Raw genomic sequence first — 6,144 nt, 5'->3', positions numbered from 1 at the left:
AATGTTTTCATTACATGTCTGCATTCTTTCGAGTCCTGATTAGAATTAGCCTGCCTATGTAATGCCCCTGTTATCCATTCTTCTACAAATGATGTTTACAATAGCTGGGATGTGGTGCATTAAAAACAAACCTCATATCTCTAAAATTATTTGATATTCTTGTAAAATCAGGTGTTTAGTCACCCATTCTGTTTGCTTAGAGATTTGAGGTAAATCAGGTATTTATTTACTTGTATTTCGTTTCATCTTATTCTATCTAACTGTCCAAATCATGTCCTCCAAGTGAACTATGGCAGGAGTTTACATTGGAGGATATGAAGTCATTAAATGATTTGATGACGTTGTGGGAGGAGGGCAACCCCCTGGATGGACTGCCCCTACAAGGGGAGGAGGATGAGCCCCTGTTCCCTCTCTAAGGTGGCTCATCTGGGGACTTTTGTTTCCTTCCCCTGCAGCTCTATAAACCAAAATCTCGGGCATTCCCCCTTCTTGCGGGGTTGCGTACGGAGTGCTGGGTTGCGTGCAGAGTTTTGGCGTGTGCCGGGTATGGAGTGCGGGGTTCAGGAGTGCGCTCTGCTCCCACAGCCCTCACCACCCCGGCCCCCCCCAAAAAAAAACAAAGAAACTCACATCTGTGCATTCTCCTACCTTCCTCTCTGGCCCAGCTCTGGTACAACCCCATATAGGCAGCTCCCTACCTGTGTATTGGGCATAAAGCCCGCTCTCAGGGTGCAGCCAGCTGATAGGAAAAAAAAAGGCACTGACGCTAATAGCTGGCGCCGCTACAGGGACTGAGGAGAGAGAGCAGGTGTTCCTTGGAGACTGGCCGGCCGGGCATGTGCTCAGCTCAAACAGCCAGCGCTGCTAGAAGGACTGAGAGAGAGCAGGAGATGTTTCCTTGGAGACTGGCCGGCCGCGCATGCGCTCACACAAAGCTAGCACCGGAGGATGTTTTTGCTTGTTGCCTGGGTGACAGTGACAAGGCAAAGAGGTGGCAGACAGCGGCCGATACGTGGGCCGCATGAAAAGGCCTGGCGGGCCTTGTGTTTGCCACCCATGCCATAGATGAAGGGATTATTTCATGTTCAATGTCGATTTTTGATGTTTAAATACATTATTTGCAATCCCATTTGCTTATGTAATTTTGATTGTAAAAGTCTTTTGATGATTTAGTTGGACCATAGGTGTCATACTTTAGGTGTTCCAAATATATTTTTGTGTTTTCTTTTGGACATGGGTGGGTTGATCCCTTGTGGAATGGGTGGTAATACGGAAGCCAAGGGCACCACTTTGGACTAGAAATTTGGCCAATGCCTTTGTTGCTCATTTCAGGCCAGGGAGCTACATATAGTGTATATATCTCTATGTCTGCTTTTAATTGGTCTATAGTGGTGTCAATCTATTATTGGAGCAAGGAGTCATTAACAATAGATGAGGTTGCTATGGTCATGCCCTGTCAGATCAACCACTTAACACAAACTGACGTAGACCTACGTCGGCTGACTTTAAGTGGTTGTACCGAGATGATGCCTCTAGCTAGAGGCATCATCCCAGTACCGTTTTTTAGACCCATCGGTCGGCTTTTCGGCAGTAACGACCGATGCGGCTCGGGAGCGGTTCGATCGCTACCCCGGCGAGCGGGAGGGGACGTCCCCCCCTCCCGCGGCTCTGCCCGGGTCTCCCGTCTCACCCGGAGACCCAAGCGGCCGCCGGCTAGCATGGAGTCCCGATCTATGCCGGATGCGGCTTCAATCGGGTCTCCGATGACATAACCCAGAGGGGGGCATCCATGATGTCACATCTGGGTTACACGGCTGCTAAAGGCGGCAGATTCAAAAAGTGACTGTATTAAAAAATGCAGTTTCTCTTACATCCTCCGACAGTCGCCGCCTCTTCATATTCGTCACTATGGGGTATTGACCTTTGCTCCGTAGGAGTGCTAGGCAACAGAATATATTAATATCAAAGCTTTTAGCATATCCCACCCCCAGGGGGTGGTCCCCTCAGTCAATACCTCCTCACTTCCTGCATACCAACTCAGTTTCATATGCCTAGCTCAGGAGTGCAGGCTGTCCTTGTGCTGGGGCTCTTAGTCTCAGCCACTTTTCTCTTTTTTGATTTTATTTGAAGTTTTTTCTCTTTCTTTTACTTAGCTGTTTATTTCCAGCTTTAGTTAGTTCTTCTGATGAAGATGATCGTGCGGGCTGGGTCTCGGGCTGGCCCCCCTGGGTCGCAGTTTGTGGGCCAGTGGCTTCCCAGCCTGCCGTCGAGCGTTCAGCTCAGGTTTTCCTGGCATTTGAACGACCCATCCCTGTTCGCTGCAGGGATGCTGCGGTGAGGTGGCTACCTCACCGGACGCCATTTCACTGCGTCCTGGCTGCGACTCTCCCTGTCCTCAGTACAGCGGTTTGATTGCAAAGGAAGGCTCCCCACGCCATCCGGATGGTGAGTAAATTTCTATGTGGGGACCTGTCTGTATTGGGTGTCAGTCTGGGACTGTGTGACCCTGCATGTCTGTGAAGGCTTTTGAGCTCCCTGTCAGATTCCTGTAGGAACTGCTGCCTTTCTGTGGGCTGTGAGGGGGGGGTTCTGCTCTGCTCTGTGTGACAGGCTGTGTGAGACATGCTGTGGTTTGTGTGTGAACACTTTTGGGCTCCCTGTCAGATTCCTGTGGGAACTGCTGCCTTTCTGTGGGCTGTGCAGGGGGGGGGGGGGGGCTCTCCTGCTCTGTTCTGTGTGACAGGCTGTGTGAGACATGCGGTGCTTGTGTGTGCCATACCGTGCGGCGACCGCTGCGGCGGTCCGCCATTTTTTTCACAACATGTTGGTAACGATCCTGTGCAGCAGGGCGCGGAGTTTTGGCGCCAAGCGCCGCCATTTTGGCGGCGATCGATCGGACCGCATGTCAGTCTCACTCCCAATTTACATGAGGATCCTCAGCGGCCATTTTTGTGTAGCCTTGCATGAGGCTTGTGGGGCGGGCAGTTATTGCATCGCTTCCTTTGCCCTGGGACAGCGATCGGTAGCAGCAGCAGCCTGTGTGATCTCCAGGTTTTTACCTCTCCTTTGTTCTGTGTTCCTTACCCAGTGTCTTTTCATTGTCCCTGTGGGGGTCAGTGTATGTGTTTGTGTGCGGTGGGAGACGCTTCGCCGCGGTCTTAAAGGGACATTAACCCCTTTTTTCTAAAAACTCACTGGGGCATGGATTCTCAGGAAAGCAAGTTTCCTCCCACTTTAGTGGGGGGCCTGGGGGCTGCTGCTTCCCCCGCGGGGGGCTGATTTGGCTACTGTTGTGGCAAACCTAGCTGCTTAGGTGCAGATGCTGGTGGCTGATCGTTCCACAAAAAGGTCCGGAGTTTCAATTTCCTCTGATCAGAGGGCGATGAGGCTGCCATGGCTGGAGTGCCCTTCTCAGGGTCCCGTTCCTCTCTTGACCTTGTGGGGTCTGAGGGGGTGGCTGAGGTAGAGGTGGTTGATAATTCCCCACCTGGCTCGTCTGAAGAGCTTGCACTCATGGATGAGTTGGTTGCTTCTATCAAGCAAGCATTACATTTGCAGGATGAACCATGTCCTCCTGCCTTGCTGTCCTTTTATGGGTCGCAGGGAAAACGCAAGACATCGCAGGTTTTTCTTTGCTCTGCGGAATTTCAGCGCACTGTTGGTGAACAATGGCGCCATTTAAAGAAGCCTTTTGCTGTGCCGAGCAGGTTCACACTGCGTTATCCCTTTACGTCCGCTACGGATGAGCTTTGGTGTGTACCACCTCCGGTGGATCATGCGGTGGCAGTTTTTCAATAAGTCTACTGCGATTCCGGCGGAGGATACCCCGGTGTTCCGGGACCCCACGGACAGGAGATTAGAGTCTCTTGCCCGCCATACTTATGCGGTTACTGGTTCAATGCTGAAACCTATTTTTGCTTCCCTTATGGCAGCCTGGGCTGTCACGGATTGGGCGCAGGTGCTCAGGCGCATCCTGGTGGCTGACTCTGCCCCGCCGACAACATTGACTATGGTGGATCAAATTCATCAGGGTGTCATGTATTTGTGTGATGCGGACTTAGATTTAGTCCCTTTGGCTGCGCGGGTCCAAAGCATGGCGGTGTTGACACGCCGTCTGATTTGGCTTAAATGTTGGTCTGTTGACCGAGCTTCTCGCAAGACTTTAGCTAATTTACCCTATGCGGGATCTCGCCTTTTTGGCGACTCCTTGGTTACTCTGACAAAGGGTATTACAGGGGGTAAGAGCACGCTCTTGCCCCAGACTCACAAGTCTAAGGTTGTTCGTGGTAGGAAAACTCATTTCGACCCTCTCAGGGGTCTTTTCGTGCCTTTTGGTCATACTATGAGGGCAAGCCCTTCGAAGGCCAAGGCTCCCAGAAGAAGCCGTGGACGGGTAAGCAGAAGTCCGGCCAGTCCGGGTCCGCTGCCCATAACATTGCGGCCTGAAGGGGCGCCCTCACCCAGTTCTGGGGTGGGGGGACGTTTGCTCGGTTTTTTTCAACCCTGGCTGGCCCGCGTTCGGGACTGGTGGGTTCAGGAAATCGTTCGATCAGGATACAAGATCGAGTTTCTCTCTCGGCCAGCGAGCAGATTTTTTCCCTCCAATCTTCAGCTATCTCCGGAGCGCTTGCAGGATCTGCACCTGGCGGTGTGGGACTTGCGGGTCCAGGGAGTGGTGGTCCCGGTGCCTCATCGGGACAGATTTCGGGGTTTCTATTCCAATCTGTTCGCTGTGCCCAGAAAGGAGCATACCTTCACGTCCCCGTTTTCGGGGGTCACCAGAGGTACCTTCGATTCGCCATTGCGGAGGATCATTACCAATTCGTGGCGTTACCCTTTGGTCTCGCTTCGGCTCCGCGGGTGTTCACCAAGGTGTTTGCGCCGGTTCTGGCTTTGTTGAGAGCCCAGGGCATCTCGGGTCTGGGGTATCTGGACGACATTCTGGTTCGGTCTGCGACCAGTCAGGGTCTGGTGAACGTCCTGTCCGTCGCGATGCAGACTCTACTGGAGTTTAGTTGGACGATAAACTTTCCAAAATCGACGCTGTGCCCGTTGGTACGTCTTCCCTGCCTGGGAATGATCCTGGACTCTGTTCAGGCGAGGGTCTTCCTGCCGGACGACAAGCTCAGGACACTTCAGGAAGAAGTCAGGTCCCTCAGGGACGTTCAGTGCTCGTCCTTCCGGACGTGCATGAGGTGTCTGGGATTGATGGTCTCGGCTTTCGGGGCGATTCCCTTCGCCCAGTTTCACACGCGGGATCTCCAAGCGGGGATTCTGACCAGGTGGGACGGGTGACCGCAATCTCTGGGTCTCCAGAATTCATTGAGCCATCGCGCCAGAAGGGATCTTCTGTGGTGGCTACAGTCCCCGGCGGTGTCGGGGGGCAAGTATTTTCGCCCATTCTCATGGTCGGTGATCACCACGGATGCCAGCCTGTCGGGCTGGGGTGGTGTTCTGGGCTTTCTGTCCGCCCAGGGTACTTGGTCGGAGGGGGAATCCTCTCTTCCGATCTACATTCTGGAATTGCGAGCGATAAATCTCTGCCTTAGACGTTGGACGGACAGGCTGCAGGGCCGTCCGGTTCGGGTGCAGACGGACAATGCCACAGCGGTGGCCTACATCAACCACCAAGGGGGCACCAGGAGTGCCCGAGCGGCTCGGGAGGTGGCCGACATTCTGTCTTGGGCCGAGACACACGTCCCGGCGATCACGGCGGTTCACATTCCGGGGGTGGAGAACTGGCAGGCGGATTATCTGAGTCGCCAGACCCTGGACCAGGGGGAATAGTCCCTCCACCCGGATGTCTTCCAGATGTTGTGCGCGCAGTGGGGCTCACCGGATGTGGACCTGTTTGCGTCTCGTCTGTACAACTAGGTGGAAAGGTTCGTGGCAAGGACGCGCGATCCTCGGGCAGACGCGCCAGACGCATTAGTGGCTCCGTGGCATCAGTATCGACTGATGTATGCATTTCCACTGATTCAGCTGCTGTCCAGGTTCCTTCTCAGGTTGGTCTCGGAACCGCGCACGGTGATTCTGGTGGCGCCAGACTGGCCTCGCCGGTCTTGGTACTCAGATCTCATGAATCTGGCGGTCGACGCTCCGTGGCGTCTGCCTTTTCGAGTAGATCTTCTGTCTCATGGACCG

This window comes from Pelophylax lessonae (genome assembly GCF_965119305.1).
Source record: "Pelophylax lessonae genome assembly, chromosome: 4".
In the NCBI taxonomy this organism is placed as follows: Eukaryota; Metazoa; Chordata; class Amphibia; order Anura; family Ranidae; genus Pelophylax; species Pelophylax lessonae.
The sequence above is the reverse complement of the archived record's forward strand: the minus strand, read 5'-3'. Positions refer to the sequence as shown.